We start from the raw sequence: 18,303 nt of genomic DNA, 5'->3' as shown, positions 1-18,303 counted from the left end.
AAATGTATTCAAATCTATCCATTTCTCACCATCTCTATGATTATTAGAATTGTAGTCTAAACTATTATATCTTTCCTGGATCCCTGTAGTAAATAATCAGCTTCTCTCCACTTACATGGTTGGACCATTATCCAAAGAACAGACAGATCTTCAAAAACATAAATCTAATCACGCCCCTCTCTCTACCCACAGCTAAAAATGCTCCAAGGGCTTCTCACTGTTACTTGAATAAAATCTAAATGGCTTTCCATTCCCTTTCCAAAGTCCCTCATGATCTGGTCCCTGCCTATTTCTCCAATTTCATCTATACTCACTTCCTTAATCCCTACATTTCAGCTACGCTGGTCTTGGAGTTAATTAAGCAAACCAGGATTAGTGGTTCCTGCACCTCAGCACTTCCTATTCCTTCTCTTTGAAAAGCCCTTTCCAGGATTTGACATGGCTGCCTTCTAGTCATTAAACTCCCAGCTCAATTGTCATCTTCTTAAAAAGGATTTTCCTCATAATTCTAGCCAAAGTCATTTCCCTCTTTTGTCTATATCCTATTACAGTGTGGTAGCCACGTGTTCCGGGAAACAAACTCACTCAGAACAATGCAGATAGTGGAGTGCAGTTTATTACACCAGCGGGCCCAAGACAGGGTCTCCTCTTAGCCAAGGACCCCGAGCAGTTTTTTGTGAAAACCTTATATACCCTAAGTGTATAAGTTTCCCTGAAACTAGTCTGAACAAAGGAAAAAGAAAGATACAATCAAAGTTAACCCGTGATTCATATGCCTTAAGCCTAGGTAGTTAATAGTGGACAATTATCAATAGGCCTCTGGTCATACCCCAATAAGCATAGTAGAATGTATGATTCTATTCGGTTACACAGATAATTAGGGTATTCTTTTAGGCAACGGAGAGCCCTGGGGCTCTTCCTTCCAGGGGCCAGGTTTTCCAGTTGGTTTGTCGTTTCCATAGATACTGGGCATACAGGTCAAAGTCCACAGTCCGGCCCGAGACAGAGTCCTGCTTCCAAGATGAGAGCCTGTTCTGTCCTTGATAGAGCCTGTCCTTCAATAGTTTCTTCTTAACTGCTGTTAGAATTTGAAATTGGTGTATATGTTTATTTTCTTTCTTTCTTTTTTCTTTTTTTGAGTGTGTTCCTTCTCCAGAATATAAATTATTTGAGTGCAGGTACACTGCACTAACTTACCAACATCTTAACGTACATCTTAAGACAACATCCAAAACAGTGGCTCATGGTAAGTACTCGGTAGATATTTCTGCTGTCTATACTATCATAGTTATTGATAATAAAAAGACATGTAAAAACATAATGTTTTTATCACATAAAGTTCATAAGAGTGATAAAAACATTAAAACCCTGTAATCTGGCTAAGTCTTTATGAAACTAAGCAGAAGTGTAAGTTAGTTTGTAAAAATACCTCAGTAGATAAGTGTCTTGGTCAGGTTAACTGACTATCAGAAAATACCATAGGCTGTTAAAAAAAGAATGAAAGAATGCCGTTTGCAGCAACATGGATGAACCTAGAGATTATCGTACTAAATGAAGTAAATCAGAGAAAAAGAAAAAAAATGATATCACTTATATGTGATATCACTTATACCTGATATCACTTATACCATATGATTATCACTTATGTGAAATCTAAAACACGATACAAAAGAACTTATTTAGAAAACAGACTCACAGATGTAGAAAACAAACTTAAGTTTGCCAAAGGGGAGATGAGGTGGGGGAAGCATATTTGGAGTTTGGGATCAACAAACTATTACATATAAAATACAAAAACAACAAGGTCCGACTGTATAGCACAGGGAACTATATTCAATATCCTATAATAGACCATAATGGAAAAAATACATGTGTGTGTGTGCATGCTAAGTCACTTTAGTTGTGTCTGACTCTTTTGAGACCCTGTGGACTGTAGCCCATCAGGTATGTGTGCGTGCGTGTGTGTGTGTGTGCGTGTGCGCGCTAAGTCACTTTAGTTGTGTCTGACTCTTTTAAGACCCCGTGGACTGTAGCCCATCAGGTGTGTGTGTGTGTGTGCGTGTGCGTGTGTGTGCGCGCTAAGTCACTTTAGTTGTGTCTGACTCTTGAGACCCCGTGGACTGTAGCCCATCAGGTGTGTGTGTGTGTGTGTGCGTGTGTGCGTGTGCGCTAAGTCACTTTAGTTGTGTCTGACTCTTGAGACCCCATGGATTGTGTAGCCCATCAGGTATATGTGTGTGTGTGTGTGTGTGTGTGTGCGTGTGCGCTAAGTCACTTTAGTTGTGTCTGACTCTTTTGAGACCCCATGGACTGTAGCCCATCAGGATTCTCTGCCCATGGAATTCTCCAGGCAAGAATACCAGAGTGGGTTGCCATTTCCTTCTCCAGGGGATCTTCCCAACCCAGGGATCGAACCCAAGCCTCCTACATTACAGGCTGATTCTTTACCATCTGAGCCACCAGGGAAGCCACTAACCATATAGGCTGGGTGGCTTAAATAACAGACATCTATTTCTTACAGTTCTGGAGGCTGGGAAGATCAAGTACCATCACATGCAGGGTTAGGACTGCAACACGAATTTTGGGAGTGCAGACTAAAAAAATAGTCACAACCTAGAAGTTGAGTGTTGTTTTGTTTGGTGGGAATTTTTAGGACTTCAAACCCCAGAGATAGGATCTCAAGTGACCCTGAGAGAACTGTTGGGAGTGGGGGAGTCAGGTTACATAGAAGTTTGCAACATGGGGCAGGTGGTCTGAATATCAAAAGGTTACAGTTAATTAAGGAAAACCAGATATTTCAAGTTAAGGAATTTAGCATTTTTCTGTGTATAGAAAGATCCAACAGTCTGGTCTTACTGAAATCATTCCTTTTATATGCATCTCAGCAATCTGGGGCCAGTGCTAACCGTGGGGAGTGGCTGATGGCTGCCAGATAGCAGACATTGTTTTTCCTGGACTCCTTCAGGCTCAGAAATTCACAATTGGAATCGCTGGTGGCTGTGACATCCTTGTTTATTGATATGGCAGGAAATACTCCATTTCACTGGGGCCACAAACATTCAGCCCGTAACAATAAGTATGCAATAACAGAAATATGGACAGGGAGGCCTGGCGTGCTGCAGTCCTTGGGGTCACAAAGAGTCAGACTTGACTGAGAGACTGAACTGAACTGAACTAAGAATCAAGAGAAATAAATAATAAAGCCCAGATATAAAACATGTGCAAATATAGTCATTAAAAACATTCATTTGAACTCTATAATGATGTTTTCCATCCTAACGCAATGTCTGATACAATGTAAGCTCTCAGTAAATATTTTGTGAATCGGTCTATTAAAATTTCTCAACTGATGGTCCCCCATGCAGAGAAGATGTGGAGGAACTGGCGCATTGTGGTGGTGGTGGCATAATGTACACACTCCAGAGCAACCTGGTAGTGGCACCTTACCTCCACTTGTAATAAATTTCGTAATTTCTCTGAGAAGACGTCCTCTTTGAGCCATCCAAGCAGAGTCGATCACACCACCCTTTATATCACTAGACCACACTATCTCTAGACCACACCTCCAATTGCTACAGCTACCATATTGTATTCCTTTGTTTATATTTCTGATACTCATGAGATTGGGAGTTCCTTAAGGGTGAGGGTTACAGTCACAGGGCCTTACTATAAGCTCAGTAGTCCTTGTTCAGTCGCTCAGTCATGTCTGACTCTTTGCAACCCCATGGCCTGCAGCACACCAGGCTTCCCTGTCCTTCACCATTTCCCAGAGATTTCTCAAACTCTTGTCCATCGAGTCGGTGATGCCATCCAACCATCTCGTCCTCTGTCGTCCCCTTCTCCTCCTGCCTTCAACCTTTCCCAGCATCAGGGTCTTTTCTGATGTGTCAGTTCTTCGAATCAGTGTCCAAAGTATTAGAGCCTCAGCATCAGTCCTTCAGCTTAATACACATGTGTTAATTTGCTAGGGCTGTCACATCATAACACCATACACTGTGCGGCTTAAGCAGAAATTTATTTTCTCACAATTCTGGAGACAGAAATTCTATCATCAAGGATCTTTAGAGTTTAGTTTCTGGTGAGGGCTCTCTTCCTGGCTTACAGACAGTCACATTCCCACTGTGTCCTCACATGGCATAGAGAGGGAGCAAGTGATCAAGCATTCTGGTGTGTCTTATAAGGGTACTAATCCCATCATGAGGGTACCTCATCTTACCCTCATTACCTCCTAAAGACCCTGTCTCCAAACCATTACATTGGAGCTTAGGGGTTTCAACATAGGCATTTGAGGGAGCACAAAATCAGACCGTAACAGCTTGTTTGTTGAGTGGAAAAATGAGTGGCTGCAAATGATCAGAATACTCTTGTTAGCTCCTCAGTATATATTTTTTTCTCTAGTAAAGTCTTTGTGGCAGGGAGAGGGGGCAAAATTACGATAACAAGAGCAACTTTATGTTGAATTTACTCATTACTATTTCCCCAGAACTTAGCACAGTGCCATGGATCTATAGGCACTTAATACATATCTGATGAGGGGCTTCCCTGGTGGCTCAGATGGTAAAGAACCTGCCTGCAGTGTGGGGGACCCAGGTTCGATCCATGAATTGGGAAGAACCCCTGGAGAAGGGAATGGCTATCCACTCCAATATTCTTGCCTGAAGAATTTCACGGGCAGGGGAGCCTGGTGGGCTGCAGTCGATGACATCACGTAGAGTCAGAAACGAGAGAGCAACTAACACTTTTCAAATATCTGATGATAAATTAGTGAACAAATTATAGTTTGAGAAGCATAAGCAAGATGTTCTTAATGAAGAAGGTCTTCAGGCCAGATGCAGCTCTTCTCTTTAGAGATACATTTGTCAATTGGGCCAAACTACTAGACCGCTTTTCTTCTAGAGAGAATTCTAAAGCAGCCATTCAGTCCAGAAATACCGCTCCTGAACGACAAGCAGTATTATGTCACCTTCATTCATATCTTGCTAATTCTGAAGGACAACTGTACATTATATATTATAGTTGCTGAGTTTAACTTGCTCCCGATTATACAATATATTAATTTGCTGTAAAGTTAACCTAGGCGACTAAACAAAACCTAGGTAATCAGATAAAACAAAGGAAATATTTAGATCTAATATCTACTATATTTTCATATGCCTCTAAATGTATTACACCTTGTCCCCTTGACACATTCTTAATAACACATGCAAGAAGATCAAAGTCTTATTGTGAAACCATACTATCCTTTGACAGTATTTCAAGAGTGTGTTTTCCAGAAAATTCAGTCTTGAGGTGTTTTGGTTTTAAAATTACCTTAGTGGAGACTTCCCCAATGGTTCAGTGGCTAAGGCTCCTCATTCCCAACACAGGGGGCCAGGTTCAATCCCTGGTCAGTGAAGTAGTTCCCACATACCACAGCTAAGAGTTTGCATGCCTCAGTGAAGATCAGAGATCCCACGTGCCGCAACTAAGACCCAACACAGCCGTATAAATACATAAATATTAAAACAAAAGCAAAAACTACTTTAGGGGAATTCTCTGGTGGTCCAGTAGTTAGGACTCCTCCCTTCCCCTGCAGGGGGCATGAGTTTGATCCCTGATTGAGGAACTAAGATCCTGCAAGCTGCACAATGCAGCCAAAAATTTGTAATAAAGATTTTTTTTAATTATTATTTTATTTATAGTCAAACTCTTAGAAAATAGGATGGTGGTTGTTAGGGGGCAGAGGAAAGGGGAAAATAGGAGTTGTTCAATGGATATAAAATTTCAGTTTTGCAAGATGAAAAAGTTCTGGAGACCTGTTGCATAACAAGGTACATAGAGTTACCATTACTGCACCACACAGTTAAAAATGGTTAAAATGGAAAATTTTATGTTACATTTTTTTTACCACAATAAACAAACAAACAAAATTGGTATGTGGGTAAACCAAATGCCAATTTATATACCAAATATATAGTTTTATGACACCCAGTTTGGGAAATTATAATCATTGCTGAAATTTAGGAAAGAACTGTCATGTCACTGGTGAAGCCCTTGAGCATCCAAAATAAAAGGTTTAAATATAGAGACTGAACAATGCTCCTCCCTGTTACTATTTTTTTCACCCACAGATCTCTCTCCAGACTTAAGGTGAAACTTAGAGTACACAGCTTTGTTTACTTGTTTTTTCCGCATTTGCATCGGGTGTATGTTCTCTTAGATTTACTGATTTGAGTCGCCAGTCTAAGTTAATATCACTTCTTTATAGGATTTTTGATGGGATGTTTGGGAAAAGAAGGCAGTTCTTGTTTTCATTATGGGTACTATTGAAACTGGTGTGAGCTTCCCAGGTGGCTCAGTGGTAAAGAATCCGCCTGCCAGTGCAGGAGAAGCAGGTTGGGTTCCTGGATTCCTGGGTCAGGAAGATCCCATAGAAAAGGAAATAGCAACCCACTCCAGTATTCTGACCTGGAAAATCCCATGGGCAGAGGAGCCTGGTGGGCTACAGTCCATGGGGTAGCAAAGAGTCGGACATGACTGAGCTGCTGAAACTGAGCTGGATCCTATGGCCCTCCCAGGTACGGTCTTTCTGTATCCCCTCATTTCTTGTTCGTAAGAAAAAGGCTTCAGCTTCTTAGACCTTCTTTGAGTCCCAAAGGGCAGGCTCAGACAGTTACCCATCAAGGAAATGAGGGAATACAGAAACAAAGGAAAGGCCAAGTGACGAGGCAGGGTGTGCAGAGCAATCTGATACACTTCTCAGAAACTAAGACCCACCCCCGCCCCCCTTGCCCCAACTCAGTGTGGAGGATGGTAACTTCAGTTTGGATAAAAGCAGGTGGACCCCGAATCCTGCCGACTCTTTTGTAACCCCAGGGACTATATATAGCCCATGCTCCTCTGTCCATGGAATTTCCCAAGCAAGAATACTGGGGTGCGTTGCCATTTCCTCCTCCAGGGGATCTTCCCCACCCACAGGTTGAACCCGCATCTCCTGCTTTGCAGATTCTTCACCACTGAGCCACCAGGGAAGCCCCCAGAATGATTGGAGCCAGCCAAATAAATAAATAAAAAATTTTAAAAGGAAGAAGAAAGGAATCATTTGCTAGACTGAAGTGAAGAAGTCAAGTTCCCTGATTCACTTCCCTTTCTCTGTATAAGACTAAAATGTTGACTGAGAAAGTGTGAGATCTTGGCCACTGGGGAGGGATTAATGGCAGATCTGGGGTACCTGACTCCCTGGGCTACACCACAGGGCCCCACACTGGCTCCCCTCCTGACAAACAGGATGTGGGGAGGGGCATGGCAAAGTACACTGGACTGGAATTCAGTGTGGGGGCAGGGTGATACTCTAGAACAGCGGTCCCCAACCTTTTTGGCAATTTTTTCATGGTGGGGCTGGAGATGGTTCAGGCAGTAATGGGAGCAATGGGGAGCGATGGGGAATGGCAGATGAAGCTTCAATTGTTTGCTCACTGCTCACTTCCTGCTCTGCATCCATTTCTAACAGGCTGAGGACCTCAGTTCTAAAAGATAGAGAAAAAAAAAATTTTTTTAAATAAATAAATAAAAGATAGAGAAGAGTTTTCTGTGAGCCCAGTCTGTTTTTTCATTCACTCTGAGACAGTTTGTCAAACAGTGCCCTGTATATGTGTTATCCTCAGAGTTGCTGCTAACAAATAGGAAATCTATGAGGCCACCCAGACTTGTCTCTAATTTAGCAGCCTGTGACCTGACACATTTTTTTGGTGTTTACTTTCAGGAAGTTCCCCGAAAATGAAACTGATAAACAGAAGACTAAAGTTTTATCAGAACTGTAGCACCAGCAGAAACTTACCTAACCTGTATAATAGGCCTGTGGTTCATTAAAATCAATGGGGCAAAATTTATGAAAATTCATCAAAGATGATCAAATTAGATGCATTTTATTGTATTTAAATAATACCTCAATAAAGTTGATTTTTAAAAATAAATAAATAAAATCAACCGGGCAGAATATCCTAATTCCTAGGTCTCAAGAAGGGTCTTATATATTTTTTTAACTTAAAATTATTTGGCTGTGCAAAGTCTTAGTTGCAGCATACAGGATCCATGCTCCCCAACCAGGGATTGAACCCAGGCCCCCTGCTTTGGGAGCTTAGAGTCCAGGCCATTGTACTACCAGGGAATCCCCTTAACTTTTTATTTTGTATTGGAGTATAGTCAATTAACAATGTTGTGACAGTTTCAAGTGGACAGCAAAGGGACTCAGCCATACCTAGACATGTATCCATTCTCCCCCAAACTTCCCTCCCCTCCAGGATGCCAGATAACATTGAGAAGAGTTCCCTGTGCTATACAGTAGGTCCTTGTTGGTTATGCATTTTACATACAGCAGTGTGCACATGTCGATCCCAAACTCCCGAACTATCCCTTCGTCTCATCAAGAAGAGTCTCATTTTTACATCCAATACTTTTGACAAAATGTAATTGCAAATGAAATAGACCCCTCCCTTCTCATACAGGAGAGTCTACTCTAAGGTCCTTTAAGGTGTTCCCCTGACAACAGTAATGATCTCAGCCAGCAGTATCAGAGAGTCCAATTCATTGACAATAGGGTCCTCACCACTGTCAAGTCAACCAAACGATGCTCACGGGACTCAGTGGTTCCCTGCTTTGCTTCATTAACTCTGTACAACAGCAGACACTGCATAGTCTATGGTTTCTTCTCCTCTCTCCACGTTCTAAATGGAAGTTCTTGTTGTAGTTGTATTTGTTCTGCATTGTGGTACTTAAGGGGTGGTGGATAGGGATTACATTTATGACTTAGTCTAAGACTGCAGGTTGAGGATTTCCTTGGTGGTCCAGTGGTTAAGTCTCCACTTTCCAGTGCAGGGGGCGCAGGTTGGATCCCTGGTGTGGGACCTAAGATTCCCACATGCTGTGGAGTATGGTCAAAAATTTAAAAAAAAAAAATTATTTTTAAAAAAGACAGCAGGATGATGAGATATGAAAACTGACCCAGGGGGATTCCCTGGCAGTCCAGTGGTTGGGGCTCTGTGCTCTCATTGCCAAGGACACGGGTTCAATCCTTGGTCAGGGAACTAAGATCCCACAAGCCACAGGATGTAGCCAGCCAAACAAACAAAAAACTGAACTAGATTAAAACTCAACTAAAGGAAGAAGTAAGAGATAATGCACTGGAGAAAGAGTAGACTTATGACATTGCCTCTAGAAGCCTACCTGGAAGGGGCTTTGGATTGTATCCTTTAGTGCGTGTGCTCTGATGCTCAGTCATGACCTACTCTTTGCAACCCCAAGGACTGTATTGTAGCCCGCCAGGCTCCTCTGTTCATGGGATTTTCCAGGCAAGAATACTGGAGTGGGTTGCTATTTCCTACTCCCAGGATCTCCTTTTGAGGAAGTACAAATATATGTGTGTGAAGGGGAAATGACTGGAATCATTAACTTTATGAACAGAGAGTATTTATGTTCTGGAGGTTTCTTCTATACCTTAAAAATTAGCCTTTGTTTGCTTTTAAAATCTGTTGTCAAGCTTTTGACTTCAATTTTATACTGGAACTAGTCTTTTTGTAAAAGTTGCCTTTGTCCTGGCTGTGAGCCCAGGACAGAACAATGCCCTGCTGCTGCTAAATCACTTCAGTCGTGTCCGACTCTGTGCAATCCCATAGACGGCAGCCACCAGGCTCCTCCGTCCCTGGAATTCTCCAGGCAAGAACACTGGAGTGGGTTGCCATTTCCTTCTCCAATGCATGAAAGTGAAAAGTGAAAGTGAAGTCGCTCATTCGTGTCCGACTCTTAGCGACCCCATGGACTGCAGCCTACCAGGCTCCTCCATCCATGGGATTTTCCAGGCAAAGTACTGGAGTGGGGTGCCATTGCCTTCTCCGGAACAATGCCCAGAAGATAAATGTGTGAAGCAAACGAAAGAGGAGGAAGGGAGAAGGTGGTTTAGAAGGAAGGACAGGGACAGGTATCTTTTTCTCCAAATTTGTATCTTTTTCTCAAACATCAGTAAAACAACATCAAAGAAAATTTGGAATGTGAGTTGATTTGTTGACATTTATTGCCATTTCTGGTTTAATCTATGGCTCTGCCTCTGAGGACAGCATAGCTTATCCAGTGGGACAAATGAGCTGCATTCAGAATGTCTGTTTTGCTGCCTCTTTGCCCTCTGTGGATTGGCTTCCTCTGCTTGGGGAAGGAAGGAGGTGGCTGGTTGTTAGTTCCTGTTAACATACCTTCCAAGTTAATGTAAGCAGATAAATAAGGGAGTCCCCAGAGAAAGAGAACCAGGAATGGCTTTCTTGACTTAAGCCATTTTGGCCTAAGATATTTTATAATCTGGGTCTGGCCACAATGATTGCCCTTGGACAGGTCTCAGTAATGATCTTAAGGGAACAACGGAATGCAGGAACAGAGAAAAGTACAGTGATAAAGTGGAGTCCTAGTTACTCCTCATGGGATATACATAAAGATGTATCTTTCAGTGTGACAATAATCAAGGCCCCCAACCAAGTGCAGGATGGAAATGTAAGGCTGACTTTCCTGACTTCAATCAACTAAATCTTGGACTCTGTCAACCTTTGCCTGAATTCTAGGCTGAACTCTCCTCTGCTCAAGCCCCTTCATGAATATGAATGTACCCTTAGCTTAAATCTTCCCCAGTTTGGCTGTTTAGAGGGCCACTAGGATGGGAAAGATCCCCTGTGTTCTCCCTACTTGCTGACACTAATAAACTCTTTCTCCTCCCCATCTTTGGCTTGATTGTGTCTTTTGGCTCAATACCCACCAAGAGATGAACTCAGTTTTCAGATAACATGAATGCACTTAATGGAGAGTGACTAGAATATAGGGATCTCAATTCCGTATTCTTGAAAGTGTGACAGTCACAAGTTGGGACTATACATACCTCTATGTTAATCAGTTGCAACATGGAGCCTTTATTTCACAATATATATAGGCCCAATGGGGCTACTAATAGGACTGTTATTTAAAATGACAGCTCTATAGCCTTCACATTACAATTGATTGTATGTATAGTCCCAATTTGTGACTGTCACCCTTCAAGAATATGGAATTGAGATCCCTATATTCTTGTCACTCTCCATTAAGTGCATTCATGTTATCTGAAAACTGAGTTCACCTCTTGGTGGGTACTGAGCCAATAGACACAACCAAGCCAAAGATAGGGAAGAAAGAGTTTATTATTTGCTCCAAGGGAGAACACAGGGGATCTTTCCCACAGTAGTGTCCCTCTAAACAGCTAAACTGGGGATGTTTTAAGGTAAGGATTCAGGCATATTCATGAAGGGGCTTGAGGTATATGGGCTTCCTGGTGACTAAGATGGTAAAGAATCTGCCTGCAATGTGAGAAACCTGGGTTGGGAAGATTCCTTGGAGAAGGGAGTGGCTATCCACTCCGTATTCTTGCCTGGACAATCCCTATGGACAGAGGGGCCTGGCGGGCTACAGTCCATTCGCAAACAGTCAGATACAACTGGGTGACTAAGTACACACACACACAATAGTGTATAGAAACACTGCTGATATGAAGTTAAATTCAGGTAAATAGCATCGAAATGCATATTTATAATGGCATTTATGAGGACTTGAAATTTAACTGTTCCAAACTGTGGTAGACTAAACAGGTAAATTCGGAAGACCTATGCTAGGGGGCACCTTCCAGGACTGCTGCTGCCAGTACCCCTGACTCTCATACCCCAGCCTGAGGCATCCTTCTGTGTGTGTGTGTGTGTGTGTGTCTGTGTGTGTGCGCGCGTGTGCGCATGAGTGCACATGCGTGCGCAAATATTGCAGTGAAGTGGGAAAAAGAAGTAATAAGTATTAATTCAATGCAGTCACTCAGTTGTGTCCGACTCTTTGTGATCCCGTGGACTGCAGCATGCCAGGCTTCCCTGTCCATCACCAACTCCTAAAGCTTGCTCAGACTCGTGTCCATCGAGTTGGTGATGCCATCCAACCATCTCATCCTCTGACGGCCCCTTCTCCTCCTGCCTTCAATCTTTCGCAGCATCACGGTCTTACCCAATGAGTCAGTTCTTTGCATCAGGTGGCCAAAGTATTGGAATTTCAGCTTCAGCATCAGTCCTTCCAATGAATACTCAGGACTGATTTCCTTTAGGTTTAACTGGTTAGATCTTCTTTCAGACCAAGGGACTCTCAAGAGTATTTTCCAACACCACAGTTCAAAAGCATCAATTCTTTGGCACTCAGCTTTCTTCACAGTCCAACTCTTACATCCATACACGACTACTGGAAAAACCATAGCTTTGAATAAACTGACCTTTGTCGGCAAAGTAACGTCTCTTCTTTTTAATATACTGTCTAGGTTGCTCATAGCTTTTCTTCCAAGGAGCAAGCATCTTTTAATTTCATGGCTGCAGTCACCATCTGCAGGGATTTTGGAGCCAAAAAAAAATAGTCTCTCACTGTTTCCATTGTTTCCCCATTTATTTGCCATGAAGTGATAGGACCGGATACCATGATCTTCATTTTCTGAATGTTGAGTTTTAAGCCAACTTTTTCACTCTCTTCTTCCACTTTCATCAAGAGGCCTTTTAGTTCTTTGCCTTCTGCCATAAGGGTGGTGTCATCTGCATATCTGAGGTTATTCATATTTCTTCCAGAAATCTTGCTTCCAGCTTGTGCTTCATCCAGTCTGGCATTTCGAGTGATGTACTTTGCATATATGCTAAATAAGCAGGGTGACAATATACAGCCTTGATGTACTCCTTTCCCAATTTGGAACCAGTCTGTTCCATGCCCAGTTCTAACTGTTGCTTCTTGAGCTGCATACAGATTTCTCAGGGGGCAGGTAAGGTGGTATTTCTGTCTCTTGAAGACTTTTCCACAGTTTGTTGTGATCCACAGTCAAAGGCTTTGGTGTAGTGAATAAAGCAGAAGTAGATGTTTTTCTGGAACTCTCTTGCTTTTGCAATGATCTAGTGGGTGTTGGTAATTTGATCTCTGGTTCCCCTGTGTTTTCTAAATCCAGCTTGAACATCTGGAAGTTCACGGTTCACGTATTGCTGAAGCTTGGCTTGGAGAATTTTGAGCATTACTTTGCTAGAGTGTGAGATGAGTGCAATTGTGTGGTAGTTTGAGCACTCTTTGGCATTGCCTTTCTTTGGGATTGGAATGAAAACTAACCTTTTCCAGTCGTGTAGCCACTGCTGATTAGTATTAATTCAACAGGAATGAAAAGAACTTTACTTAAAAAAAAAGCTTAAAAATATTATATGCCTTCAGTGAATAGGTTATTTATGTACATCGTCAGGAGTAATATTGAAAATATTTAACAACTGGAATCAAATGCCCCTTCAGGACAGACTAGTGACCAGTCAGAATGGGCCAGGCTGGAAAGGACTCGTAGAGCTGCGCTGGTGCCAATCAGCTGAACATCATGACTCCACATGATACCAATTTAAATAGATACTAAAGGGTAGATAGCGAAAAGTGAGCCTCCCTCCTATTCCATCTCCCAGCTTCCCCACTCACCTCTTCCAAGGCAATTACTTTTACCACAAAACGAGCTTTGAAGATTTTGTAATAAGACAAAGCTAGGCTTTATCAAGAGAGAAATTAATTTTCTAAATATATTTGTTTCCCCCTTTAGTATGTTAATTCCTGGCCTAGTAGACTTGACTGAAGAGCTTTACATATGGGAGCACCCCAGTCGGCCCATCAGCCATAAATGGCAGGGGAAAGGTCCTTTCTTTCCAGTCCAGGGGATTGTGAAATATAATTCATATTTTTTGGCAATACAAAAATTTAAACATAAAAAAGTTTTCTTTGCCCTTTGGCCTCCTCTCTCCTCCCACTGTGCATTGTGTATTTGCATCATGCATCAACAAAAGTTCCCCCATTAGCAGGAAACACCTGTTCAACCATAAAAAGCAACATTCTCTTAGCATCATCAAGACAACTCTTTAAAAGACAACATTCCTCCTTGATCTTGTAAGGGCTCACATGACCCACCACGAGGATGCTTAGATCTGGGTTATGTAAAATGTTAATATCACATCCTTTGATGTACTGCCCTCTGTCTCAGAAAACTCATATAACTGTGCCTTAATTTCTAACAGGTGGAACAGTTCTCAGAGCTTTCTTTATTTTATTTACTAATTTGTTTATTGAGGTATAATTGCTTTACAATGTCACACTAGTTTCTGCTGTACAACAAAGTGAATTAGCTATATGCATATGTATATCTCCTCCCTCTCCCACCTCCAGCCTCTCCATTCCACCCCCATAGGTGATCACAGAGCACGGAGCTGAGCTCCCTGTGTGATATGGCAAGTTCCCACTAGCTAGCTATTCTACACCTGGTAGTGTACTCGCTGGGTTTCCCTGGTGGCTCAGACAGTAAAGAATCTGCCTGCTTTGCAGGAGACCTGGGTTTGATCCCTGAGTTGAGAAGATTCCCTTGAAGGAGGGCATGACAACCCACTCTATTATTCTTGCTTGGAGAATCCCCATGGACAGAGGAACCTGGCGGGCTGCAGTCCATGGGGTTGCAAAGAGTCAGACATGACTGAGTGATTCAGCACAGCACGGCACAGTGTATCCGTGTGTGCCCTCAGTTGCTCAGTCACGTCTGACTCTTTGCAATCCTATAGACTGTAACCCAGAAGGCTCCTCTGTCCATTGAATTTTCTTGGCAAGAATACTGGAGTGGGTTTCCATTTCCTCTTCCAGGGGATCTTCTGGACCTAGGGATCCAACCTGTGTCTACTGCATTGGCAGGTGGATTCTTTACCACTGAGCCACCTGGGAAGCCCATGGTAGTGCATTTAAGTCCAATCTAATCTCCCAATTCATCCCGCCCTCCCCCTACCTCCCCTGCCATGTCCACACATTGGTTCTCTGTGTCTGTATCTCGATTCCTGCCCTGGAATGATGTTCATCATTATCATTTTTCTAAATTCCACATACATGAATTAATATACGAAATTTGCTTTTCTTTTTCTGACTTACTTCACTCTGTGTGACAGACTCCAGGTCCATCCACATCTCTACAAATGACCCAATTTTTGTTCCTTGTTTATGGCTGAGTAATAGTCAATTGTATATCTCAGGGCTTATTGAGAAGCTGTTCCCAGGTTATAATTCTCAAATTTAGCTTGAATAAAAATTTCCATTTCTTTCTTAGATTGATTGATTTTCACGGACAGACTTCTAGTTCGAAAAGAGAGAAGAAAGATGTGTTAGATAGGTTGAGAGGACAGCTGAGGGCTGGGGAGCTGAAAGCACATTGCCTCATAGGCTGGGCAGAACCAACCTATGGGTCAGCACTTCAGGCAAATCCAATGACATACAATGAGTCTTCCTCCCAGAGACAGAGGGGAGGGACCCTGGAGATGCAGTGGAGTATAGTTGTCTTGAGAACATGAGGGACCTGCTGCATTGAGGATCAAGAAACCAGAAGATGACAGTGGCAGAGATCTAGAAGGTTCTACAGCATTGGTGAGATGAAATCAACCAGGGCACAGGACCGGGCCATGACCCAGCTAGGACAGGCCAGAGTAGCCCTCACCAGCATGTTACCAGCAACAGAACGCCCAAGACTTTCATCTCAGAGAACAGTCAAAATGATCCTCTTCTGTAGAAAAGTCCAGCGAGAATTTAAGGAGACTTTGTAGCTCTTAGGACCAAGATTCCAGAGTAGTGTCTCAAGTTCATGCCAACTACCCTTTGTCTTTCTTTTTATCTTCCCACATGTCATTTTGAGGATAGCTGACTGAGAGAGAGGGGCTGAGGAAATGTTTAAATTATTTCAACGGACTAAGTTTATAAATTGGTCTAACATTTAGAGTTTTCCCCCTACTGTTCCCCAAACCTGAGGACATTTTATTTACACAGCTGAATGGATCTTGAGTAAATCTGTGACATTGCCATAAAAATATCAAGTAGCTTTTCATATAAAAAGCTGCCAAGACAGAAGGTTATGTATTTTGGCATTTATGGTTTATTTTTCTAAGCTTAACTCTCAAAAGATGACTACAGTTTTCTTATACCCACACTCTTGATGGATTTCCACATATGGCCAACTATACACATACATGTAAGCCAAATGACTTACCTGAGTCAGAGAGTATATGAAAAGCAATACAAATGTGTTTGGATTAGTGCATTGAGGAAGGCTGCCATTACTGAGAAAGAATGAAATAAAAGTCACAAAATTAATGTTCTAATTAACAATTCTCAATGAGTAAAGGGAAACATTTACTAAGTAGAAAAAGCATTTTGCTTCCTAAAGTGATCAAAATAAGTAAAATATGATTGGGAATACAGTATCAAAAATGTGAAATTTGGAACCCAAGAACCATTTTATGAGAGAATTTAAAAAGCACTTGGGGACTATTGTTATTAGATATCTCTCCCATCAGGTGCTTTTCCTCCTCCGAAGAAATCTGAAGATAAAATTAGCCTGTCTGCTTCCACTTCTACTGTTTTTGCTATGGATGAAAGGAAGAAAATAATGCCAAACACTGTAGATTGGTGGTGGAGGGAATTTGCTGCTTACTGGACACATAATTCAGTATTATTCTAGGAATTGTTGTTTAAAGATGTACATTAAGACCCATTTCAAGTCTGTACAAATCCAATTATTCATCTTCTGCATCATAGTCACTGTTAATGAAAAATTTAAGATTGATACTTTGGCAAATATTTTTTTGTTCTATCATTTTGATAGACAACCAAAAGTATAAATGAATTGAGAGCAAAGGTCATGATACCTATAACTTCCCCAGTGGTCCAGTGGCTAAGACTGGACCACCTGGACTCATTGCAAGGAGGCGAAGTTTGATCCCTGATCAGTGGGTTGCCATGCCTTCCTCTAGGGGATCTTCCTGACCCAGGGATCCAACGCATGTCTCTTATGTCTCCTGCACTGGGAGGCAAGTTCTTTACCACTAATACCATCTGGGAAGCCCCAGGGAACTAGATCCCATATGCTGCAACTAAAGATCCCCCATGCCCAGATGATAACCACTCTAATGGAAGAAAGTGAAGAAGAACTAAAGAACCTCTTGATAACCATGCTGACAAAGGTCCATATAGTCATGGCTATGGTCTTCCAGCAGTCATTTATGGTTGTGAGAGCTGGTCTGTAAAGAAGGCAGAATGCTGAGAATTGATGGTTTTAAACTGTGGTGCTAGAGAAGACTCTTGAGAGTTTCTTGGACAGCAAGGAGATCAAACCAGTCAACCCTGAATGTTCATTGGAAGGACTCATGCTGAAACTGAAGCTCCAATACTTTGGTCATCTGACGCAAACACCTGACTCATTGGAAAAGACCCTGATGCTGGGAAAGACTGAAGGCAGGAGACAAGGGTGTCAGAGGATATGTCTGGATGGTGTTATTGATGCAATGGACATGAACTTGGGCAAATTCCGGGAGATGGTGAGGCACAGGGAGGCCTGGCTTGCTCTGTGCAGTCCACAGTGCTGCGAAGAGTTGGACACAACTGGCCGACTGAACAACATGCCCAACATCCAAAACCTCAAGTGCCACAACTAAGGCCCAGGACAAATAAATATTTTTAAAAAGCTGATGACACCTGCATGACATTTATCACAGTGCCAAGAACAATGTAGACAATAAATGACAGAATTGAATTAACTAAGCCTTTCAATGGCTCCTAGTAATGATTCATTTAGCCCATAGTGGAAAGCTTTAACAAAGCATGGTAATGAAACAAGTGAATTGAGGATGCTTTATGATGTTCTATATTTATTTAGCTCTGTTCATGTAATTGTGACTTCATCTTATTCACTTATCAATTGTGTGGATATATCTGGGAATTAACGGCTCATTAAAAAAAATTTAGTTGATTATGGTAAAACGCCTAGATCCATGCTTCTACCTCATTTTTCTTCGAACCTATCAAACAACAAAACAATGGTGTTGGTGGAAAACTGTATTTGTGACTGTAACTCACTGTGTTACGGTCTAAAGATGAAGTCTAAAGCCTCTCAAGGAGGCTTATCTATAATTTTTTTTCTCCAAAGGTTTAAAATCCCATAACGGATTATTACAGAACACATCTTGGCAAGATCAAAACATTCTGACAAGGACTAACTCTTTAACACTATTAGGCAAGGCTATTCTTTTTTTAATGGAAAAATTCCTGCAAACACCAATATATTTGATAGGAGTTCCGAGAGACGGGATCCTTGCTGGAGGGAGGCTGGGGTAAAGGTGATCACCCAGCTGGTGATGTCACAAGCTGCTGCGGGCTACAAGCGCCGGTTGCTGTGGAGGCCACATTCCCGCCTCTCCTACACCCCAGGCT

General features: G+C 42.1%; 1 long non-coding RNA gene across 1 annotated transcript; it reads left to right on the top strand.

Moving 5' to 3' along the window:
• Positions 1–989: 989 nt before the first annotated feature.
• LOC147345970 (uncharacterized) lies at positions 990–17,634 on the top strand. Its single transcript, XR_015153775.1, has 2 exons — positions 990–1,246; positions 16,392–17,634. It is a non-coding gene; the product is annotated as an uncharacterized LOC147345970 (long non-coding RNA).
• Positions 17,635–18,303: the final 669 nt, after the last annotated feature.

The sequence above is a fragment of the Bos grunniens genome, chromosome 24 (genome assembly GCF_055505025.1).
Source record: "Bos grunniens cultivar Pamir isolate PY7600 chromosome 24, Bosgru_T2T1.0, whole genome shotgun sequence".
In the NCBI taxonomy this organism is placed as follows: domain Eukaryota; kingdom Metazoa; phylum Chordata; class Mammalia; order Artiodactyla; family Bovidae; genus Bos; species Bos grunniens.
This window is presented reverse-complemented; position numbering and strand designations above follow the sequence as displayed.